Source organism: Eupeodes corollae, chromosome 1 (assembly GCF_945859685.1).
Source record: "Eupeodes corollae chromosome 1, idEupCoro1.1, whole genome shotgun sequence".
Lineage (NCBI taxonomy): Eukaryota > Metazoa > Arthropoda > Insecta > Diptera > Syrphidae > Eupeodes > Eupeodes corollae.
This window is the reverse complement of record NC_079147.1, coordinates 104,259,920-104,272,617: the sequence shown is the minus strand read 5'-3', so window position 1 is coordinate 104,272,617 and position 12,698 is coordinate 104,259,920. Positions and strand designations below refer to the sequence as shown.

General features: G+C 31.3%; 1 protein-coding gene across 1 annotated transcript in view; it reads right to left on the bottom strand.

Moving 5' to 3' along the window:
• LOC129950385 (tetracycline resistance protein, class A) overlaps nt 1-11,726 on the bottom strand; it is a 126,969-nt gene extending 115,243 nt beyond the window's left edge. The window contains exon 1 of the mRNA XM_056062330.1: nt 10,911-11,726. The gene's annotated coding sequence lies outside the window, so the exon portion shown is untranslated. The remainder of the gene's footprint in view (nt 1-10,910) is intronic.
• Between the last annotated feature and the right edge of the window lie 972 nt (nt 11,727-12,698).

Here is a 12,698-nt window from a genome sequence, read left to right as displayed (position 1 = left end):
TTTTAGGTTTATCTGTAAAATAAACACAGCCCTTACTCATACTCAATTTCCTAGCCATGTTAAGTAGAACTCCAGGAGAATCCGATGCATATTGGTTTTGAATGTCTGCACATTGTTATGAGTGGTAAATATTGAGCCTGATAAAGCATTTCACATTCTTGTAGTGCGGCTAAAGAAAGAATCCCTGTTCTTAAAAGTTCCTCCAAAATTGAGCTTAAGGGTAAACTTTTGGGCATTTATAGAAAAACTGGCACTACGGTTGAATTGTTTGAGGGTTTATGAAAATAGCGATAAAATAATGACAGACATAAAACCTTAAGCACGGTGCTTAAGAGATATAAAAGTTTCAGATAGACAACGGCCCCCTATCATTTTTAGAGCTCTCTTTTTAATTCTGTCCAAGAGACTAAAGTGGGTTATAGGAGCTATGGGAGCTGGACTCAAGTTTTGGACGAATAAAGGCTTTACAAATTATAGCCAGATAATAAAGGGTATGCAACTTCTTGCATCTATGGAGAAAAACTGAACAATTAGCAGCGTTTTGGGCGACTTTTGGTGATCACACCGCAAGAGATAGTTTGTATTGCACATACCTAAAACTGAAAGCAGTTCAGTTTCCTCGACGCAAATGCCACCCATGGATAGTGGCATTGGGAAGGGCTACGCTTAAATTCTACACAATTTTTATTTCCCATTGGACAACGCTATCAAGATCACAATTTAATGAGCTTATCTTACTCTGCCGTTGATAGTCAACATCCGATCAACATGGATGAGAATCTAAAAAGGAATATAAAAAGACGAGGGTACAGTCAAATAATTTAATGGGTTAGAAGTTTCAGACAAAAGATCATTCAGTAAAATAAGGAAGAGCATTGGAGACAAAACGGAGCCCTGTGGCACACCAGCGTTTATTTTGTGGATATCAGATTTGAAGATTTGAACCAGTCCAATACTACTTGAATTGAACGGTCCGAAAGGTAAATTAGTGCAATTCGATAATTAGAGAGTGAGAAGCATTCGCCATTTTTAGGGACAGGCTGGACAAGAGTTGTTTTTTATCCACTCGGAAAGAGACCAATGCAGTAGAAGATATGGAAAAGTGAAGAAGAACACCTCTTCAGAACAATAGCAGGGATACTTTCCCGGCCAGAAGATTTGTGAATCTTTAATTACTCCAGAAACTCACCGAGTGCGAACATTTTTACTACCTTTGGGACAATGCAGTATTCTGGTCAAGCAAAAATTTCATGCGTCGAATATGTATATCCGTTACAGGTCTTTCTATTGAACTTATCCCGGTTTTCTCAGTGGGTTTGGCTTGGTATATTCGAAAACTTACATCTTTGATCTAATAACCTCGTTACAGATGGTATCAAACCATCGGTTTGATAGATTTTACCATATTCGGGATATAATTTCTCATTCCACAAAAAATAAAGTTTGTACCAAATTATGCCCCATTATCTTTAAAAGCTATTGAACAATAACCTTATAGTAAAAATTAATCATCTCTAAAATTAATTTTTGTATTTATTGAAACATGAAAAATAAAATCAATTAAAATTTTTCTAAATTTTGTAAATATCTGTTGAACGAGCTTAAGAAATAATAAATAATAGGTAATTATTATTCACATGTTTTCAAATAAACCAAGATGCTGCTTTCAGTATGTTTTTTTAATTTGTGTTATAAGAACCCCGACTTCCCATAATTTAATTGCATATTGAAAAGATTCTTCTTCTTCTCCTATTTTCAAGAATAAAAACCACAACACATTTGAATTATCAACTTAAAGTTTGCATCTACAAAGAAATGAATTAAAATAAAATTGTGCCAAGTTGGTTCCTATTCAAAATACAAACATGTGTCACAATTCACATAATAAAATTAAAACCCACGATTTAATTGCATGAACACGGTCTTGTTGATGTTGCTGAATCACAGCTGACGTTACGAATGAGTTTTATCAAATATGTATTTCAAAATCATTGTTGAGATTGGACCATTTAAAATCTATTAGTTAATATAGTTTTTCCTTCAATCGGAAAATTTTATGAAACTTATTTAAAAAACGTTTTGAAATTAATCGAATTTTAAAGATACCAATACTCGTCCTAAATTGTAAGTACATTCAAGATTGACCAATTATTCAGATTCAAGTGTCACAAATTGCTCTTGAAACAGTTCTTAATGTCAATTGAAGTTATTTCTGGAAGATATTATTTACACTTGGTAAAATATTTTCTTTTATCTTAAAACATATCTATGTACATATATTTGCATGTAATTTAACATTATACTGTACACGTGTGTATTTTAGAAAATTGTAGGTACCATAAATTGACAAGGTCTTAGGACTTCTATTCATTTCCTTATTTTTAGAGGTACTCATGTTAGAATTTCAACAAACGTAGTTTCCCATTTATTTTATGAACATGGCTTTAATTTAAGGGAATTGCTTATATTAGGGAAAAAGATGTGCTTGCTATTATTAGACATAAATTTGTTTAACTCTTATAAACCCGAAGTTAATAAAAAAGATCTGTAAAAGCGACTTATAAGAACTATATGGCAAGTTAAGCATTCATAAAAAATTTCGAACTCGAGACTTTAATCAAACAGAACATTACGATGGGTATAACGATTCCGTCCCTCTGTATGTCTCTCCTAGCCCCTACAAATTATTGGGTCGATGACTTTAAATTTGAAAATTAAGGTTTCAAGCCGATTCGCGACAAACATTTTTTTTTTTCATTTTTTTAAAGAGTAAAAATACCAGTAGTCCCAATGAAAATATTTTAGTAAAAATTGAAAATTCGAATTTTCTTAAAAACAAACCGATACATTTTTTTTACATTTTCTCTAAAAAATTTGTTCTTAATTTGGCTTATTTCAATCAAAAAACAATGAATTTCTTTTGGTCTAAGAGAATTGTTATTTTGTTTATAAGTTCTAAGCATTAAGAATTAATTAACCTATTTTAATATTTTTTTCTGCAAAAGCTTATATGCTGTTTCAATAATATTTAAAAACCAAACATTTCATTGCTTTTATTTTTAAAAATATATATCATAAAAATAGGTCATAGTGTTTTAAGAAATTGAAATGCAAAACGTATACATACTAAAAACATTTTCAAAATTAAACTAAAAAAATGTATTACATAAAAAAATAAATTAAAATAAAAAGCGCTCTAATGATTTTTAAATACATAAAAAAAATTTGAAAAATTAAGGATTTTTTGAGAAATCTAATGTCATTTACATTTTTATGCAAGTAAATTTTTGGATCTTAAAAAAGGAAATATTTTTAAATAGACTTTTTGGATACACGACCAAGTTTGCACCACCCAGTAGTGCAGTTGTGATAGGTTTTGGAATAGAAAGTCAATTGCTCAAAAAACATAAGCCCAAAGGATTTTGTTGTTTCAAATTAAAAAATCATCTTTATAATTTCACTATTCGGTCAAATTTTGAATGTTATGCTTTAATTATTTTAAAAATGTGTTTTATTTATAAATTTTTAGTCACTGATTCGACGCCAAAACTGGGATTCAATTTAAGATCGATACCTAAAATCAAAAATACCCATTTTCAATATTATTTTCAAATGGTTTTCAATCTATAATGTGGATGAAGAATTTTTAATAGAAAAAATTAAGGCTTATGAAGGCCAACAACTAATAAGTTTTTTTTCATGTATACTCTTATTTTAATTATTATTATTTATTAACTTCCCATAGGAAGTTATTGCAATTTTCGTCCTCCATAGTTCAAGAACAAGAAGAGATATCAACTTCAAATAAATTCTGTTATACAGATAATAAGGCAGAAAGATGCAGAAAGGGCTCTCAAGAAAATTGTTTGAAAAAAAGGTGAATATTTTGGTTAACCCTAAATATCTTACGAACCAAAAACGCTAGAGACTTGAATTAAATTTTATATAATATATTGTAACGTGATACCAAACAGGTATATTTTTTGAAAAAAAAATCAATATAACGGTTTTTTTTATAAATCAATAAAACTGAAAAACAAAATTTGTCACCTCCAAAATTTTACGACTGAAATATGATTTCATCTCTAAAACAATTTTCTGCAACAAAGAATAATGTTTTTGACATCTGATAAAATTTTAAGAAAAATCGAATTGACATTTTTTTTATAAAAAATAAAAATTAAAAAAAAAAAACATTACTCAAAATCGGTAAAAATTGAATATCGATTCAAATATCTTTTCAAAAACTTGAAATTTTTGCTTCAATCTTATTTTATCTTATAAAAAATATTGTTTTTAACATTTAGTAAAATTTTGAGAAAAATCGAACAGATGGTTTTTTTACAAGAAATAAAAACCTAAAAAAATTAATAAAACTTGATTTTCGACTTAATAGCTTTTCAAAACTTAGCTTTCATTTATTTACTTTTTCCTTTTAAAAAATATTATTGTCAACATTCAGTAAAATTTTGAAAAAAAAAACGAATTGACAGTTTTTGTACAAAAAAATTAAAAACCGAAATAAAAAATTAACCAAAGTTGGTAAAAAATGATTTTCGACTCAAATATCTTTTCAAAAATTTAAGATAATAGCTTCTTACTAATTTTTACTTATAAGAAAAATTTTTGTCAACATTAGGACAAATTTTGAGGAAAATCTAATTGACAGTTTTTTTTACAAAAAATAAAACCCTAAAAAAAATGTATAAAAGTTGGTAAAAATTGATTTTCGACTTAAATATCTTTTCAAAACTTTGAAATATTGGCTTCAAACTAATTTTATCTTATAGGAAATATTGTTTTCAACATTCGATAAAATTTTGAAAAAAAATTGAATGGACAGTTTTTTTTACAAAAAATAAAACTCTAAAAAAAAAAAACAAAAATTTACTTTCGACTCAAATAGGTTTTCATAAATTAAAAATATTGGCTTCAAACTTATTTTATTTTACAGAAAATATTGTTTTCGATATTTAGTTATTTTTATATAAAACAGTACGTTTATTCATAAAAAATAGTACGCAAACAAACTTTTAAGCAAGACAAATCGACAGACGGGATGGGAAGTTATCAGTGTGGGTCGCATCCCAGCCTCTTTTTTCTTTTTTTATTTAAAGAAATTAACTAAAATCGAGATTAGAAATTAAAAATATTTCTGATTTTTTTGCATGAAAGAATATACTTTACATTTATTTTGAAATTCTATCTTGGACTAGCTCAGTAATTGTAACAGAATAAAGTTCTTGCGTTGAGAAGTGCCAGGGCAAGTTGAGCCTCATTTTTGAAATTATGTTTTTAACTATTTGCAATTTTTATACGTGTTTTTGCACATTTACCCCATACTGGAGAACCATAAATCATAATTGCTTGAAATATGGATTTAAATATAAGTATTTTATTTTCAATACTTAGTTTGGATCTTCGATTTTTAAAAAAGATAAAGCGTTTTTATTGTAACGTTGATTTTATTTACAATTTCACGTACATGGAATTTAAAGGTAAGTTTAGAGTCAAGGAACAGCCCGAGGTACTATGAATTATTTACATTTAGATCGTATTGCAGCTTCGTTTCAATAACGGAACCAAGCGAATCTGATACGTAAATGCAGGTTTCAGCGGCAAAAATACCCTTTTCACAATACCTTAAATTCGGGAAATCGTATTTATATAGTATGTATAAAATTGGCCCAAGAACAGACCCTTGAGGTACAAATGCGTTTATATGAAATAAGTCGGAAAGCTCATTGTTCACAGAAACTTGAGACTCGACTCTCGATGAGTCCTTTATGCCAGACGGAGTCAAATGCGTTTTCAATATCTAAAAGTGCCAAACCGGTACTTTTTCCACAGCTTAAGTTATTTTAAACATATTAAATTGTTCTGTTAATTTGTTGAACAGCACTGTGAAAAGCTTTAAGGCCAAACTGTTCGGGAAGCAGTAGGTTATTTTGATTTATGAGTGAACTTAATAAACTTATTGCTCTATAGTGAGTGGGCTCGCAAGCAGGTTTTAATAAAGGAATAATTTTATCTTTTTCCCATGTTGAAGGGAAATAAGTAAATCTTAAACAACTGTTAAATAATTGCTTCAGGAACCTTACTCCACTCTTTGAGAAATTTTTTAAATAAATATTTTTATAGTTTCAAATCTCACAAATTTTCTTGCATTCAAATTTATGAAAACATCACGAATATCTTTTTTGGAAATAAAATCATTCCTTTGTCCAATAATGCTATTTTCAATATACAGAAGAAATTCAACAATCAGTTATTTAGATTCAAGAGACTGGAGTAAAAAGCATTCGCTTTTTCTAAGTTCGATAATTGAATAGTGTTGTCACTTCTGGGAGCAGGAATATTAGTTTGCTTTTTTTAATGATTTTTGTAATATTTCAGAACGGTTTGAAATCAAAAAATTCCTTTAATTGACAAAACTTTGACCCGAAAACCCCTAATGCGACTGGTAAGTGATCTCAGCAAAGTTCTTTTAGAACTATAGGTTGACATAAGATTCTGAGCATGTTAGTAAGATAAATGTTAGGGAGCATACCATAGAGGTTAAAATCATCTATTACGGATGAAATAAAAAAAAAACTACGTCATGAACTTACAAAACCTCAAAAATCGTAATATAAATTACGGATCTCCAATTGTAATACAATATTTAAGTATATTTTATTTTCATTAACTAACATAAAATTAAAAGGTTAAAATGAAAATGAAGCTAGAGATCAGGATGTCCGAGGTAATTTTTTTGTATCTGTCTTTTATTAGATGTGTGGTTTTCAATCTGGCAATATTTTTTTTCGAAATTGGTCATTTCGACAGCGGTCACTTCTTGTATGCTCATTTTGGTTTGTTTTTTTAAAGTAAATGGACTTACCTCAAATGGTCATTTTGAAATCGTGCAAATTTATTACCCAAATAATAATTCTCGGCTGGAATTTATTCAAACCAGCCCCCGCCGGCGACTTGCCTGGAACCATTTTAAAAACATAACTCTAAACCTTTTTCTACAAAAAAGCTAAATTCTTGCCTATTTTTTATACAAGAATGAAGGAACCGTATTCTTGACAATATCAAACCCCCGAAAAAACTAGAGTGATAGCTTAACGTGGAATGTATTCCAAGGTCTTTAAAACAGACAAAAACATTTTTTGGAAAAATGTTCTCCAGTTTAACTTCAGCTCTTAGCGAACACACCTATTCACACCAAATATGAAATCTAAAGATAGATGGAATCTAAGGGAGGGAATAAAATGCCAATTTGACCAACCGGAGTAAATATATCAAAAAAATTGGGAATCCATCCATCGGCGATTTTGTAATCGGCAGGATTATCTGCGAATGTTATTTTTAAAATATATTAATTAACTTTTAACAACCAACAATATTTCGAATATGATAAAATAAGTTTAATTTCAAATTCTGTTGATGTTAACGAAATCTTGAATGTGTTGAACGTTGTAGTTGTTGACTTGGAGTGTCCAATATCTTTGGCTGAACTCGATTCTTCACTCCATAAGATGAAAAACAATAAAGCTCCTGGCATAGGTGGAACTCCAGTAGAATTCTACAAAAATAGCACAGTTCAATCCCACAATTACCTTCTATCATACCTCAACATATTATACAGCGATTCGTATGTGCCACACAACCTAAACAAAGCAGTTATTTTTTGCAATTCACAAGAGCGGTAATGTCACCATACCGAAAAACTACAAAGGAATTTCTTCTATTTTAAGCACTTTGAGGAAGATTCTTACTTCGATTTTATACAAAAGGCTTACCAAATGGATTGAAGAAAAAAACCTTTTAAGTATTTTCCAAGTTAGTTTTCGGTCGGGCTTCACAACCATGGATCAAATATTTGGTTTGACAAGCATTGCTAGAAAATACATTGATAAAAAGAAATCAAGTTAACTGACAGGCTTTGCTGTACAAGCTTTCAACGGTAGGAATTTCCCGTAAACTTTTGACCATGTACTCTAAATTTCTTGCTTCATCTAGTCTCTAGTGCATCTGTATGGGATGGAACGGACTTCTCAGAATTGTTTGAAACAAGTGCATGTGTTCCACAGGGCTGTGTTTTAAGCCCATTACTTTTTGCTTCAACATTTGTGATATACTTCCAGGAGGGATATCGTTTCCTGATATACAAATTAAAGTTCTGTTATATGCTGATTACTTAGTACTACTCGCTGAAAACCCTTTCTCAAGAAAGACAATAAGGTGATGATTTTTGAAGCACGTGAAAGGGGAAGACTACGTTGTGTAAGAATTTAAGTACCTGGGTGTTTAGATTACACACAATCTCAATTTTTCCAAACATGCCAAACAAAAAAGTAATGAAGCCAAACTGGCCTTGAGTATGATGTGGACTAGGTTCTTTCCAAACCAAGATATCGATCTCGCGTCAAAATACCGTGTTTTTTATGCAACGCTCAACACTTGTATGTTCGATGGTGACCAGGTTTTCTATATAGATCTCGAGACGTTTGAATCGGTGCAGAGATATTTCTTCAAACGATTATTGAGACTACTTAACTCAACGCCTAACTTTGCTATCTATGTGGAATCTGGTAAAATGCCTCTAAGAAATCTAAAAGCCAACTATGATTATTTGATAAGGGTCATGGGAAGAAATGGCACAAGTCTTCACAAGTCTATAATGGCAAGACTGTTGCAAACTAACGCTTCTCCATTCAAGGACTGGAATGAACTAGCTCATTCTCATGCAGGTCATCTATCATTATTGGAGTCAAATGTTGATGAATGGCAGGGTATGTTTGCGGAGGTTACTGCGAAAATAGACGAAAAGATTTATAACCAACATCTATCCAGAGCGAATTCAACATCTAGGAGCACTTATAAGAATCTCAATCACCAAATCTCTTCAGAATTTAAATATTTTGGTAATGAATACTTGGCTGAAATTATATGCTACATATTTAGAGCAAATGTTGAAGTTCTTAACTTAAAATTTATGCCCCATCGGGCATATTTACCCCAAATTTGTTGGCTTTGCAATACATTTCTACATTTCTCCAAGCAGGCTTTACGAAATATTAAACCGAGGAATAGTATGGTGTACTTTTTATAATTATTAACCTTCCGCAACAGTCTCGATATTAAAATCCCTTAAAAATCCACTTACTTCATATTATTAATGTTTCCTATTTTTTGTGTTTCAAATCATTTAAAAATTGAATTTTTGTTTGTGTTCCAAATCACTTTAAAATTGAAAAATTTTTTTCTTTATTCAAAATTGTTAATACTTTTGTGTTTCAAATCATTTCAAAATTGGCAGAAAAGCCATGCTCTTATTCTTAACTAATAAAATTTGTAAACCATTTTTGGTACAATAAAGAATTAATCTAAACTATCTATCATCTATCTGTACAAAAAAATACAGATTGGACTTTCTAAGGCAATTATCTTACGTTAACAGCAAAATTTTGCACAAAATGAAAATTAATTTTGACGCAATATCTTTATTTATTCACGAAAAATCGAGAACCAAATCCTAATTTTTAACAATTTTACGTATAATTTTTTTTGTAGATTTTAATTTGTACGAAAAATCTGACCCTTGAATTGTTGGCAAAATTTTACTGAATGTAAAAAACAATATCTTCCAGCCGAAATCAATTTTTACCAATTTTTAGTAATTTTTTTTTAGATTTTTATTCTTTGTAAAAAAAACTGTTCATTGGATTATTCACAAAATTTTAACAGGTGTGAAAGATGTTATTCTTCGTTACATACAATTATTTTTCAAGGTGACAATTATTTTGTTGGTTTATCAAAATTATATCAGTTTGGCATCACATAATTACATCACAATATAAAATATAAAATTTAATTGAAATTGCTAGCGTTATTAGTTCGTGAGATATTCTGGGTTAAACAAAATTTTTTGAAAGTCCTTTCTGCATTATTATCTGTAAAACAAAATTTATTTGAAGTCAATATCCCAATGAGATATGGATGACAAACAAAGCTTCCCGAACATACGGACATACGAACGTACTTACACGCGCACATGCATCTCTCTAAAGATCTTTTATTTGGGTTCTAGGGACCTTGAAACGTCGAGAAATGTCAATGACAAATCAGACCAATATCAATAACTTCCAATGGGAAATTAACAAAAAAAAGTTATTTTAACTAATTTGTTAAAGCTTTAAATGTCTCGATGAAAAGCGAGACAGAATTCTATCTTAAGATCAGATTTCACATTTCTACACAAAACGGTTCTCATTCAATATTATTTTAAAATATTAAATTCGTTCTTCTTAAAAATTCCCAGAAACGACTCGTCACTTCACCTTTTGAGCTGAGAATAAAAAGGCAACCGACTTAGGAACTTTATAATATTTTTAAAGGAATCTTTAAAGTGTTCTAATTTATGTTTATACTTATAAACATTTTCTAGAGTTTGTAAAGTTTCTAATGATGTTCTTCCATATCTCAAGAACAAAAACATACAAACTATGCTATTTAATAAAGTTCCTAACGTTTGAAAACTTTCCTAAATAATAACTATGTTTAGATTTGTCAACATGTCTTGAATGACAACTCGTCTCAAATCAAACGTATTTAAATCATACTTATCTTCCGTTTCACTATAGACTTCAACATGCCTATACATTTTTATAACAATAATGGAGCCCCTCCAAAATAAAAAATACCCATTCACAATAAATTTGTTTGATTTTTAAATTAATCTCTATTTCCAGCAGCCTATTGTTAGCACTATTTGCAGCGTTGCGGTGTAGAATCACGCTTAGACGCAAAATAAAATAAAAATAATAAATAAATATAAAACACGCTTATGTTCTGATCGAAAGGAAAAGGAAATCTCTCCATAAAATGCACAATAAAACAAAAATACAAGTTTTACTTACCGTTAAATGCAACAAGTGTGTTCAGTGATGTTCAATTAATTCCTACTCGAAGTTATTCGATATTCCAATCTTAGCGAATTTAAAAAGCGAAATAAAAACAAATTTACTTAAATTCACTTTCGATCTCGAATTTATAACAATAAGTTTAAGTTTTCATTCACTCAGGTTAATTTAGGTTCTCGGGGAAATGATCGTAACTTGATTTCGTTAATTCAATCTAGGATCCTGTCTTCAAACGATCATCACTTAAATTCCGCTCCTTTATCGCGTTCTATTGGAAATTCCGATCGGAAATTAAAAAACTAATTTTCTTGATCGGCCAGAGCCACGATCACTTTTCCATGGACAGTCCTGCGAAGACGAACGAGACGCTGCGTGGACAGGTTCACAATAGACAGAAAGACAAACGCTCAAAAATTAAATCGATCGGAATCCAAACTATTCGATATTCAATTCAAATTCTTACATCCGTTTTACATTAAAACCGAAATCCGCAAAGGAAAGATTCCCCGTGAATAGACAACAGAGTGAAATTATTGGCCTCTCTCGTCAGTGTCGCGTTCAATTTAGATTTAGATACTTTATGTTTTGAACAGCAGATAGAATTACTCGTACCTATCTTGTCTCGGTGATGATATGAAATTGGATGTACATAGGTTAGGTATAGGTACTTAAGTTCAAATGCAATGAGGAACAATGTAGGGTTTGGTTTGCTTTAGTAAAGCTAGAGTAGAGTAGCTATGCGCCGCACTGGAGGCAATTTTAAAAGCAACCGTTTTGTGTCGCACCTAATCGCGGACTGAAAGTTTTGCCGAAAACCAATTTGAAAAGTCGGTACCGGTGGGGCAGTGCTGCGCTGTGTGTTTTGTCGTGTGGGCCATCAATCTAGGCCCCTCCGCTCCGCCGGGGTCCCCTACATCTCCAACCCACCGAGTACTTCGTCGTTGCGGTGCGGTGCGACGTGCGTCGTAATCCGTGTATCTGTTTTTACTACTATTTTTTTCTTGTGGCTGTGGCGGTGACTGTGATTGTGATACCGTGAATACGCCGGGAACAAGTGGAAAGCGGCGCTTGAATCTCTGCACGATCCTAGGTTGTAGTATTTTCGCCGGAGCTTTTCTTCCATAATCCCATCATCATCATCGCCGCCTTCATCGAGCTCGTGTGGCCTAGCCGTGGCTTGGTGTGGTGTGGTGTGGGCTGTGAGGCTTTGACTTTGGATGTGTATCGTTTTTTAGTTCTTTGTTTTTCTTTGGTTTTCTATTTTGAATAATTTTTTAAAACTTTTTGATAAAAGGTTAGGTGCACCTCGCCTCGCGCTGGCTAGGTTGATCTTTTGTTTTGTTTCAGATTTGTATTCTGTTCTGTTTTGGTTTTGGTTTTTCTCTTTTCTTTAACCTTATTGTACTTTAAAATGTGTCCGGTGGGTCGGGTATGTCGTACATGTGGATGGGGAATGGAAGTGCGAAAATTGACAAATTTACATACGGAAGGCGCATCTTAGAGAATGTAATTATTGTAATTGATGGTGATTATCCGGGTCTGGGGCTGGGGTCTTTCATCAATATAACGAGAGTGTTTATATGCGATTATCTCGCAACGCAAAGCGTGGCAATTTGACGAGTTCTAGCTGCGAGTATGTAAAAGTAAAAAATAGAATCTGACGAACTGCAATTTAATGCATCATAGGCTCTAGGGCAATCAAAAAAAATCATTATAAGTTATAGTTCAAGAGAATTGATGCTTACCATTCTAGCAATGAAATAAGGTACAATTAATAGGTGTTCG